The following is a 13,539-nucleotide window of genomic DNA, read 5'->3' as shown; positions in this document are numbered from 1 at the left end:
TTCTTATAGTGTGTACCCCACTTTAGACTGCCTCACTAAGCTAGTGTTACCTAACACTCTTCCAAAACTTCTGATTGGATGCCAGAGCAGAGGGCAGAAAAACATCAGCAGGCCCCTGTTGTCCATAGCAACCAGTCAGAATGTCTCCTCATGTTTCCCCTGCAGTACAGGAGAATGAAAGGCTCATTCACACCGCGTCCATTCAGCATCAATCGATGCGGGCTCACCGCTCACCCATGTCAATTCAGCATCGATCGATGAGGGCTCACCGCTCACCCATGTCAATTCAGCATCGATCGATGAGGGCTCACCGCAAGACCACATAGAAAACATTTATTTTCTACAGTATGTGCTCTGTTCACACCTTACGTGTGTGTTCTGTGTAAACAATGCAGCATGTATGTATTTTTACACAGCACAACTCACCGCACCGCATGTCACAGTGTGGTATGGAGCTAAATGAAGTGTCATTTTGTCACACCTCAATAAATGTAAGGAAGGAAAAACAGTAAACCGCGCACAGCGTAACAACACATCACCCCAACCCCCCCCCCCCCCCCCACCCCCCATCACCACATAGACATCACATCGTACATAATTCGGATTTTTTACTACAAAAACGTTCTTCTATCAGATACTTTATTGTATAAAGTACAATTTGCTGAATAATGGTGGTGGTTGGAGCTGTTGCCTATAGCAACCGGCAAGGCCTTCCCATAACCTCTTCAAATCCGGGCCTATTTTTTTACTTTTTTTTACATGTAAAAATTTGTGTTTTTTGCTAGAAAATTATTTAACCTCCCTGGCGGTCTGATTATGTCAGGATTTCTGTACTAAAAGCGGTACATTGTTTTGCATGGAAATCTGTTGTTTTACCTTTTAAAACTCACATTCCCCTGCGATCCCCGCTGTCCTCCCCCTCTGTCCTCCCGCCGTCCTCCCCCTCCGTCCTCCCGCCGTCCTCCCCCCGCCGTCCTCCCCCGCTGTCCTCCCCCTCCGTCCTCCCGCCGTCCTCCCCCGCCGTCCTCCCCCGCTGTCCTCCCGCTATGTGCTCGGCGGATGCCGGCACCTGTCTTACGGTTCCCTTACCTGAGAGTGTTGTGGCGCAGGGGGGTGGAACCGGCGGCAATTTCAAAAATGTAAATACACCAAATGAGATGATAGAAAGCTGTGATCCTAACGGATTACACTGTATCATCCCATTTCACCACAGGATTTCACCTGGTGACTTTTCCAGTGCCCTGCCTGTGCTTTTCCAGTTCTTTGTGCCTGGAAAATTGAGAACGACCATGGCGTCCAAAAAGCGCAAAAGCACTTTTAGACGAACTGGAAAACAGCGACAGCGAAACGGGGTTACTTGAAGAACTGAGCGATATCGATTCATGGGAAAATTCGTGATCAGGTATGGAAAATGACGACAGCGACAATTCTGATGTCTCTTTCTGGCACATCACTCTGTTGGAAATTCTGAAGAATCATTTGATATACTTCCCAAATTCCACAAGCGATTTGCCAGAAAGAGACATCAGAATCGTCGCTGTCGTCACTTTCTGCACCTGATGACGAATTTTCCCACAAATCGCTATCGCTCAGTTCTTTAAGTAACTCCGTTTCGCTGTCGCTGTTTTCCAGTTCATCTAAAAGTGCTTTTGCGCAAAAAAAAAAAAAGCTTTTTGGACGCCATGGTCGTTCTCTATTTTCCAGGCACAAAGCACTGGAAAAGCACAGGCAGGGCACTGGAAAAGTCACCAGGTGAAATCCTGTGGTGAAATGGAATGATACAGTGTGATCCGTTCACAGCTTTCTATCATCTCATTTGGTGTATTTACATTTTTGAATTTGCCGCCGGTTTCACCCCCCTGCGTCACAACGCTCACAGGGAAGGGAACCGGAAGACAAGTGCCGGCATCTGCCGAGTACAGAGCGGGGAGAGAGTGTAAGACGGCAGGGAGGACGGCGGGGAGGACGGCGGGGAGGATGGCGGGGGATCACAGGGAAGGGAACCGGAAGGCAAGTGCCATCATCGGCTGAGCACAGAGCGGGGAGAGAGTGTGAAGACAGCGGGGAGGAGGGCGGGGGCACGCAGGGAAAGTGAGTAACATTCTGGGGTAATCCCGAGTATGGCTCGGGGGTTGCCGCGTTTGGTACTGAAAATTAACTCAGGAATACCGCCAGGGGGGTAAAAACACCCAAACATTATATATGTTTTTTTAAAGCAGAGGCCCTAGAGAATAAAATAGTGGGCTTTGCAAAATTTATATGTCACACGGCAGTGGTTTTTAAAATGGAAAAAAATTTACTTTAATGCACAAAAACACAATATAATGCAAAAATTGTTTGATGAAATATAAAAATATAATGCGACGTAAAGTAAATAGACACCAAACATGTCATGCTTTAGAATTACGCATGCATGCAACAGTGACAGACTACGTATATTTTATTATCCATAGGGGACTTTTAAAAGTCTTTACTGGTTACTGCTTTAGATTTGCACAGGAGGTCTCATGCTAGAATTATTGCTTTCACTCCGACATTCGCAGTGGTAGCTCACATGTGTGGTGAGATCGCTGTTTATCTATTGATGCATGCGTCCGCCTTTGCACGCAAGCCTTTGCCCCTAGCAGCGTCTGCTCACACCAAGACCGGTGTGATCAGATGCTTTCCCAATTGTAAAATGGCGCTGTTTACATCTGGCGAAACCAGAAGTGACTAAATATTCATCGCTTCAGCTTGTGTAAGAGCTGCATTAACAGCAAGCTTTGAGCAGCTTTCTCTAAGCCTTTAACCACTTGCCGACCATCTGGCGTAGTTTTGCTGCGGCAGGTCGGCTCTATTACGCCAAACGACATACCTGTACACCGCTTCGTGTAACAGATAGTGGGGGTGCACGCACACCGATTGGCCAGAGGGGGAGCCAATCAGCGGGTCCAGCGGACGCGATGTCTGCCGGCCACGCGCGATCGCTCCCCATGGAGATAGAATGGCGGTCTGCCGATGTAAACAAGGCAGACCGTTGTTCTGGCAGAGATGAACACAGGGATCCTGTGTTCCTCCTATTTAGGAACACAGGTCTCTGTGTTCATCCAGTGAGTAAATCCCCCACACAGTTATAAAGCACTCCCTAGAAACACACTTAACCCTTTGATCGCCCCTTGTGTTAACCCCTTCCCTGCCAGTGTCATTATTACAGTAACCAGGGCATTTTTTCTCAGAGAATAGGTGCAGGAACTCCCCCCCTTCTGAGTCACTTCTTGTCTCCGCCCCCTACCCACCTCCGAGCACCGTCCCTTGATTCCACCCCCTACCCACCTCCGAGCACCGTCCCTTAGTACCACCCCCTACCAACCTCCCAGCACTGCCTCATTTAGAGAATACAAAGCCAAGTATCATTATGTCGTGCTAATTAATTTGTATGGAATTTGGTAATGATAACAAGAAAAGCAGTAAAATAGATCCCCTGCAGCCAGCAACAATATACACCCCCAACAACAATAGATTCTCTCAGTAATAATAGACCTCCCCAGCAACTTTGGACCCCTGCAACAAAATATCACTCCAGCAACAATTGACCCCCAGCAGCAAGAACAGATCTCCCAGCAGCCAGCATCAATAGACTCTATACTCTATAGACCAATAGACCCCTGCCTCAACAGTGGATCCCTTGCAGCAACAATTGACCCCACCAGCAACAATAGGCCACCACACAAAACGAAATCCTCTCTAGCAACAATAGATTCCCCAGCACTTAGCATCAGTGGACCTTCCATCACACCCCACCTTACCCCAGCACCCCTTGCCATTACATACATTCAGTGATGGAGGTGCCGGCACTGCGTTCCCCCGCGTTCCCCCTGAAAAAATGCCCTGACAGTAACAGTGCATATTTTTAGCACTGATTACTGCAATAACAACAAGCCCTGGTATTACATGTCAGCTCAATTTGGAAGGGAAAAAGAAGGAGTCTGGCAGCCCTGTGGGTGAGAGGCGCGCCACAGAGCAGTCCCTTGTTCGGGCAGTGGGCGGGGCGGTCCCTGGTGTCTCCTCGCCCGAAGCGTGATATCACAAATGTTTTGGCGTTGTGGCTGTTGTTTTTCCTCTGACGCCGTACGTGGGGCCGGGTGGATGACACACCATCTGGTATCCGGTATATGTGTCGACCAGTTCTGAGTGCCATTCCCCCCTAGGCCCCTCACAATTGGCATGACGTGGCGTTGGCGGTGGGCCCGACATCTACCTCTAAGCTGGGATGTTGGTGGTGCAGTATGATTACTCCATGTCCTTCGGTTCCTCATATCGGTGGACATGCTAAACTGTCACTCATACCTAGGATTACAACTTGTAAGTCACTTGGGGACTTTATTGTTTTGTATTTTAGTTACTTTGAGTACTTTCATTTTCTGATCAACTTGGTCAATACACGTCTATTTTCCCATGTTTATCCTATGCCAGTTTCTTTGGCACCTTTTTCTCTACTAGTCACACAATGTCTCTTGGGTTCTGTCATGTTCTGGCCTATTCACCTACTACTCTATTCATTGGTAATTCCAATCATTTTAGGTGCCCTCCAGGACTCATCTATGTTGCCCTGCAGGGAGAAATGGGAGAGGGACTTGAGCGTCATAGGTGATCACACATGGACACTATGTCTATCATCCGCCCCCCGTGGTCTCTGTGTCGGCCTCGCAGAAGCTTTAACATTTATATCTCTTACACAGAGCGTACACAACGCCAATACAATTGCACAAATGTGGGGTTAGATCTACACCCCTATGCCCCAAATTCCAATCATTTATATAGTCACTTATAGATTTTTCATAGATTACTGCTGGTTACCCAGCCATTACTTTTGCACAGTGCTTATGGACCCCGTCGGACATGGCCCCTCCCTCTCCACCTTGCCTCTGTGGGTTTTCAGTTGAGTCCCGCCGCCTCAGCCCCCTGGAGTGACTGCTCCCTGGTGAGCCCCCCACCCACTCCTCTTTTCCCCTTCCCAATTGATCTGTCATGTAAGTCTCAGGGCTCTAGTCCTTGTAATATTTCCCTCCAGGGATTTATTATATATACTATATTATTTTGGTCTTTTTCCTTTTATTTTTACAGACTTTATTTTCTGCATCTACTCCAGAAGAAGTGGAGACCAATCCACGAAACGCGTAGAGTTATAGGATGGCTAGATATGTTTGGAATGTTTCTCTGTTACCCCTTTTATTTTACCAAGCTATTTACTGATACATGTGTATACAGTATATATATTGGGATGGAAGCTCATCACGTATGGTGCCATGGACCACCATTTTTTCTCTTGTATTGTATCAATGGATGGTAGATACCCCAGTAATTTGGTGGTCTGTCACACCATACACACCAGGTCAGAATTTAACACTGGGCATTATAAGGAGTAGGGGACACATATTTTAATATGTGTCGGGTATTTTTTACCTCTCCTCTGTACTTTTTCTGACCTGTCTAATTTACTGCCATAATTTGATTATATACCTTTCCACATTAGGCTACCACTTTGATACTTCCCTGGCAGCAGCTGTGGATGTTCGGGCTCCTTAGGCTCTGTTGGCCTGGGGACTGAAATGCGCCACTGGTCCAGGCCCCCCCCCCCTTTCCTTTTCCCATTCATTCCTTTGCTTGGGCGTTGGGCGTGGCGGTCCCCGGTGGCTCATGGACGCCATGCCTCCACACCCGATGCGTGACATCACATATGTTTTGGCGCTGTGGCTGTTGATTTCCATCTGACGCTGGATGACACATGTGTGTGATGAGCCTCATTTACAGTCCCCATGACCAATGTTCCTCTTGTCTTATATATATTGGGATGGAAGCTCATCATGCATGGTGCCACGGACCGCAAATTTTTTCTCATGTATGACTACTTTAGTAATGCCACTGGTCCCCCCAAAAGTGTCAAAAATGTCAGTTAGGGGTCCGATCTGTCCACGGCAATATTGCAGTTCCGCTAAAAATCAAAGATTGCCATCATTACTAGTAAAAAAAAATAAAAACGACATAAATCTTTTCCCTAGTTTGTAGACAGGATAACTTTTGCACAAACCAGTCAAGATACTCCTATTAGGATTTTTTTTAACCAAAAATATGTAGCAGAATACAAATTGGCCTAAAATGATGAAAAAAAATTGATTTTTAAGTTTTTTTTATTTGGAATGTTATATAGCAGAAAGTGAAAAATATTGTTTTTTTTTCACAATTGTCGCTGTTTTTTTGTTTTGTAAATGTTTTGCGAACCTCAATCAGGTTCAAAATAGATTTCTTGCTGCTGGATCTGATTAGATAGTTAATTAGAGTGCATGCACGAAGATATCATAGACTGACACACATTGTTCAGGTAAATGATACTTCCTGTTTATTTCTAATGGACAGTCTATTATATAGTTAGTAGGCGGTGTCATATGTTAGTACATCATAAGCATAATATTAGCATAATACTGATTATTTGCAGCTTTCTGATTAGTCAGGTCCGTTATAAGGTGGTCCCTTTCGAGTTCATGAATGTTATCTTCTTTTGAAGGCACTGTGCCAAGGCTCCATCTTTCTTCAGACATTCCATCTCGGTGGTGGGGGGTATCTAGTAACGGCCATTTTGAGTAAGGAAGACAGGAAATATATATATACATGTATAAAAAAAATACACATAGAAAAATAGACATTTTGCTTAATTCACAAGTGTTCATCACATTCCTTCACAGTCCCCCCTAAAATGGCTATATTTCTTCTGTCCCTCATACTAAAGTGCCTACTCACCTGGCCCATACTCCTCCGGAACTTTTTAGGGCTGGATAGAGAAGAGCAGTAACTAGTTCACTACCCCCCTCGATACAGCCTGGAGAGGGCAGTCAGGTGCTATCTATCCCTATAACCCTATAGAACTGTGAAATTCAGTCTGGTAGGTTGGAAACAATAGTATATATACACAGTATACGGTCAGAAAGAAAATAATTAAATTGCGCATAAAATGGATGGAAATATTCATACATTTTCCCTGCATTTTATCGCAAGTCAGTGCGAATTCAGCCTAAGACTCAGAATTTTGTTTAATACATTTTAAAACGGCCCCAGGCCTTCCATAAAACTGTCCATTTTATTTCACAGGGATCGTCGTTTCGCAACTGAATTTGCAGAGAGATATAATTTTAAAATTCACCAGATAAAATCTCCCTACAGCTGTTGATTATTTCATTAACCATGTCTGACTGCACAAAAAACTAATTACATCAACTCTTCACCGAGCAGATTGCAGAGAAATGTATTTGAAAGGAAACCCTTGCAAATGATAGTTACTTCTTCTTAATCATAACAAAGGTTTGAATTGAAAGACTGATGGTATTGTCAAAAGTTATTATAAAGCATGCAATTGAAACAAAGTCTTCTTCTACAGCCTGCGCACTTTTTGAAGTAGATCTAAAGCCAGCCTCTAGCACAGGGTTTCTCAACCAGGGTTCCTCCTGAGGTTGCTAGGGGTTCCTTGAGCAATGGGCAATTTCTGGCTCTCAGATAAGTTCCCAATGACACCTTTGTTTCTTTTAGCTATCTCTAAGGGGGTAATTCTTCCCAATGGTGACAAGAGTAAGGAGCATTCTTCCCACTGACTGTCACACTAATGTGTCATGAGTTGTAGATTTTTAATTTTTAGCAGGGGTTCCCCCGAGACCAGAAATGTATTTCAAGGGTTCCTCTGTGTTGAAGAAAGTTGTTGAGTAGAGAACTTGAGTTGAGTAGTTGAGAACGGCTGCTCTACCCTCTCATCTTGGCTTTAGCAGTGTCCTTTCAAACCTTGTTTTCAATCTTTACTATGAACATCCTTCAGGCACTTCCTGTTATGGGGTGACAACTGCCTCCAAAATGTGCTCCTGTGTTGTCTTTGTGGGGGAGATTTACTAAAACTGCAGAGTGCAAAATCTGGTGCAAATCTGCATAGAAACCTATCAAAATCAAGAAAAAAGACCTGCGCTAAACGTGAGTGGATATAAAGGAATATTAGTGAAAAGCTGCTAAACACTGGACCTATAGAAATCCAAAAGCAATATGTACAAACAATTGTGTAGCGCTAATCTTAAAATGTGAAAAAATTCTGATAATTATAATACATAAACAAATAGCAAAATTTTACATAAACAGTATATCAGAAACCGTGCATAGACATGTTAAGTCCAATAGAGATTTCTAGGATACAAGCAACAAGTCCCAGAGTGGACGATGAGCATAGGCTGGTGTCCAAATGTAGAATTCCCAAAAGATGGTGAGGCAGGAAAAAACCCCCGTGAGGAATGGTACAATATTGGCTGCTTACCAGAAAGCGTGGGCCCCACGTGGGCCCACTTTGTATGCAGATCTGTATTCTGATCTTTTCCTCCAGGAACTCAAGGGTTAAAATTCACAGACTCTCATAAACTCTCATAGGCAACTCCAGCAAGGCACAGACCCATATGTGTGGGGAGGGAGAGTGAGAAAGTACATAGCGTAATCCCGTTTGTATAAAAGAAAGCATTTATTAAGATTGCACTTACATGAGTAAATAAAATCCAGGTAAGATTCATAAAAAACGCGGCGTCCCGCGAGCAGTAAGATGAGCCGGCGTCCAGGGGGCGTGGTCACGTAGCGTCCGGTACCGCCCTACCGGTTTCGTCATATATTCTCCCTCCCCACACATATGGGTCTGTGCCTTGCTGGAGTTGCCTATGAGAGTTTATGAGAGTCCGTGAATTTTAACCCTTGAGTTCCTGGAGGAAAAGATCAGAATACAGATCTGCATACAAAGTGTTTGTGGCCTGTCCATTAGTTTGGGGGCCCACGCTTTCTGGTAAGCAGCCAATATTGTACCATTCCTCACGGGGGTTTTTTCCTGCCTCACCATCTTTTGGGAATTCTACATTTGGACACCAGCCTATGCTCATCGTCCACTCTGGGACTTGTTGCTTGTATCCTAGAAATCTCTATTGGACTTAACATGTCTATGCACGGTTTCTGATATACTGTTTATGTAAAATTTTGCTATTTGTTTATGTATTATAATTATCATAATTTTTTCACATGTTAAGATTAGCGCTACACGATTGTTTGTACATAGAAACCAATTAGCTTCCGGGTTTCATTGTCAAAGCCTAACTGAACAAGCTGAAGTTAGAAGCTGATTGACTACCATGTACAGCTGCACCAGATTCTGAGTGCTCCAGTTTTAGCAAATCAACCCCAATGTGTTTTATTAGTTTTCATCCTACATGATGGGAGTTGAGACTTGGTCAGAGCTTAGATTTCAAATTGATAATCTGATTGGCCACCCGAGGCTAAGATCAAGGTTTGGCTAATTTGTAATGCATTTATCGTGAAGACACAGCATGCTGCCAGTGCCCCGGACGACGTCACTTTATGACGAAACACATAGGGTGGAGCGACATATTGAGGTCACTGCGATCCTCGAGTCCCGGAAAGGACCGGCTGCTGCTGCTAATTTGCTGATTGCTGGTTTTAGGGTGATTTTTAGGCCTCATGCACACTGGACATTATCAAAACATCAGTAGAAAGCTGTAGCTGTAGAAGGAGTTTTACTGACTGTAGAAAGAGTTTTTTTAGCTTTTTTGCAGTAGCATTTTTCTGTGTTTTTTTAGCTTTTTTCAGCTGTAGCGTTTTTTTTAGCTTTTTTTTTAGCAAAGTTATACTCCCACAAAAGCTTATGTCTCAAAAACGCTGATAAACACAGAATAGCTGCGGTTTTCGGCGTTTTCTGGCGTTTTTCAGCGTTTTTTAGCTTTTATCAGAGTTAGAGTGTTTTTACAGCTGAAAAACTCCTCTCAAAACCCACTAGTCCTGGGGTTTTTTTCAGCCAGAAAACGCTTCTTCCAAAAACTGCTGATAACAGCCTATGTGTGCATGGAGACATAGGAGAAAATGCTGGGGTGTTTACTGGCTGTAGAAAAAAACGTCTGACGCCAAAAACAACAGCTGTAAAAACTTCCAGTGTGTATGAGTTCTTATACATCTCTGATGTGAGTGCACTTTTAAAAGATTGTTTAATAAAGTTGTAACAGATTCATGCTATAAGAAGTTTTCTGTATTTTGGGGAACATCTATGACAACATTGTCAGGACGATTGGTTTGCATGTCGCAGGAGGATCCTCAGACAAAAATGAAGGCCCTGGCTGGGTATATAGCCACAAGTCTCATTGACCTCCTGTAATATGAGGTCTTTGCAAGCTGGTAAGCAAGCACTTCTTTCTTTGGTGGTGGCGGTGCTTCAAAGTATCACACACTTCAAGATGGCGGATGGTGATGACTGATATCGACAAAGGATGTAGCAGTTTATCACATGTGGAGTGTTATTAGATCACGTTTTTGTTTGGTTTATTGATATATTATCACATTTAGTGCAACTCTGTAAGTCCCGGTTCACATATATGCAATGACAGACATCGCATGTGATTCGGAGCGCACTGCTCTACAAACCACAAATGATGACTGTGCGATGCCAACTCTATAGTTGCCAACATTTGAAAAAAATTTCCAGAGACACTTTGCAGCACAGCTATCAATTACTTACCACACCCACTTCCCTGAAGCTCCGCCCACTCTGCATAATTAATATTCGCCTACTTATATAGAGAGAATTACAGGAAATTAAAAAGGGAATTTCAAACTTAAGGCCACAGTAGCAGAGTTGGAATAATTCTCCCATTCAGCTGCACTACTTCTGTGTAACATTTACGGGCAGCCCAATTAACAGGCGCTTCCAGGGACAATGTATATTACCTGGGACAGGCTCCTGTTTGCTGGGAACGTCCCTGCAAAAACAGGACAGTTGGCAAGTATGCAATTCAGCCATACAGATTGTATGGCTGAATTTGCATCGCATTCAGACACAACTCGCACAGGACCCTTTTTTGGGTCCACACCAGAATCGGATCGCATGGGTGTTCACACCTATGTGATCTGATTCATGTCTGAACTGACAGTTCGCACTGCGATATGCAAATACACGTTAACCTTGTATTGACACCTCCAGCGATTTGCATATGGCAGTGTGAACTGCCTGCGAGTTGAATGCAATGCGAGAACCCGCAGTGCATCCGCAGGGTTCCCACATTGCATATATGTGAACTGGCACTAAAGGCATACGTTGTATTGGGACTGTGTTTATATCTCACGAGAGAGTTGCTGCTTGATTTACCTGTATAAGGCTTTGTTTATGAGCGTGGTTTTTTATTCCTTTTGTACCAATGTGTCTCATGTGCCCATAGGGGAAACTACAAGCCATGAACACACAAGGTATTAGTAAGTTGAAAAAAAATATAACATACATGTTTAATTTTCTTGTACAATTTTCTGTTAGATTTAACAAAAAACATATAATATGGAGGTCAAAACTAAACAACACTTTCACTTGTATCCAATAAGGCAGGCCTTTCTACTACATAAAAAAAATGTGTACTAATACTGCGCTATGGATGTAAGTTATCAAAGCTTTTTGATAATGCCCTGGAGGAGGGTGAAACGCGTTGACGCAATTTCCGGCTCACGTTTGAAGCTTACGTCACTTCCAGTCTCGGTGGAATGCTACCCGGGACCAGCGCAACCCGTGTAGTCACCGCAAGTCTGGAAGTCCTTTCTGCATAGGAGATTGTATCTTCACTAAAGGCATGTTATCACTCCTGAAATGTGAGTTTGTTTCTGCATTATTTAATATAGCTTATGAAACGGGATTACACTATCTTGAGTTTTTCCCTCCTATGGTCCCACATTCTTTGGCTTATTGAGGAAAGATTGGGTATTGGAGTCCACAAGACTAGTCTCAAAGGAAAAGAAAAGACCCACACCGGACTAAGTGCGTTTGACCCACATGCAATATTGCTAAGGGGTCCTGGCAGTCTGGTAAGTGGAAGTATCCACGGGGAGTGGACCCCCTCACCATTGCACCTTATCTTTTTGGCACAGATTGTCACCACCAGTTTGTACAATAAAGAGCACTTAAGCACATTGCACCGTTACTGGCTACTTGCTTAAGGATCTTTTTTGGGACTTTTATGGAACTTTATTTATTTATTTATTCATATTTAAATTATTTATGCACCATTGTTTGGTGTATTGATTTGCCTTCTATCACGCATATGTATTTGCACTTGATTTCACAGCACTGTATGATTCAGATTAGGATGAATTATTTAATTTATTAATTTACTATTCATTTATTTATTTGCAATATTGCACAGTTTTCGCCCACCTACACAAGAATTTTGGCACCAGTCTCTTTATATATTCCGATTTGCGCTGTGTGTCCTTTTTTGTCTTTGTACTACATAGTTGAAGGTAAATCTAAAGAAAATTGTACAGAAAATTGTAAGAAAATTGTATAATGTATGGCCAGCCGAAGTTTAAGGTACAAAAATTAGTGTACCACAAAAAAGAAAAAAATGGGAGGAAAAAGTCCCATAACGGGAAACCTGCTATATGTTGGACAGGAGATTTGTCCGGTACCACATCCTATATGAAATCTTAAGAAACCATCCTAGCTAACAAAACTGTCAGGATTTTAACGGTACCACAAAAGATTAATATTAGAATATCAAATTTTATTTGTACACATTTTGAAAACATTTGAGTAGTTTGTTAAAAAAGAGAAAAATTGGCGCCAGTGTTTTGGTGCCATTTATCCTTTCTTTATTTACAGCCACTCAGATGCATGCTCTGGTGACCATTACCTTTTTCCCAAATATCACCCGTATGGCGGGATCCTGGAAGGAAGATCCTGAGGAAGCTACGTAAGCACGTAGCAAAACGCGTTGACGTCACTCACGCGTCATGGACGATACCAGCGGCAAGTCAGTTTGAACACGGAGAGGAGTGCGGAGAAGTACGGAGAGAAGTAAAACTCCCACCGCTACACAACATTATACTGTCATATAGCGGCAGTGGAAAAACAAGCAGAGGACTATAACAGGACAGTGAAGTTCACTCCGACATGGTCATTGGAGCTTAGAGATGGATACCCTTGGGACGCACTGCACCCTCCCTTATGGATGGCTGAGTCAGCCCTGGAGTACTTATGTGGCGGTGTGTGACCTGGAGTTGCAGCAGTTAAAGCTAAGTACATGGAACTTTTCTATACCACTTTCTTGCCGTATTACAGTGATGCAACGTCTCAGCTTTCCAATTTGAGATATGTTTATTTATCTATGTATTGGACATTATGCCTACATAGGGATGGGTCTTTATTATTACAACCCCCCCCCCCCCTCTTCTTTTCTATTAAGGGAGATATACTGTATATAGATACTTGGAGATTTGTCTTCTTCCCAGATATACAGTAGATTTAGCTGTAAATGTACGTTAATATGTTGTACTAACCTGGGACCACACACTATTTATTCTCAGTTTCGGGAGTAGGGGTGTAGTTGGGAATACCTCAGTCCCTAGGTTTACCAATATAGATATCTTTATTTTGATACATAGACTCACCGGTCGCTTTATTAGGTACACCTTGTTATTCCTGGGCTGGACACCCTTTTGCCTTCAGAACTG

The sequence above is a fragment of the Pelophylax lessonae genome (assembly GCF_965119305.1).
Source record: "Pelophylax lessonae genome assembly, chromosome: 5".
Lineage (NCBI taxonomy): Eukaryota > Metazoa > Chordata > Amphibia > Anura > Ranidae > Pelophylax > Pelophylax lessonae.
Note: the sequence above shows the minus strand (reverse complement) of the source record.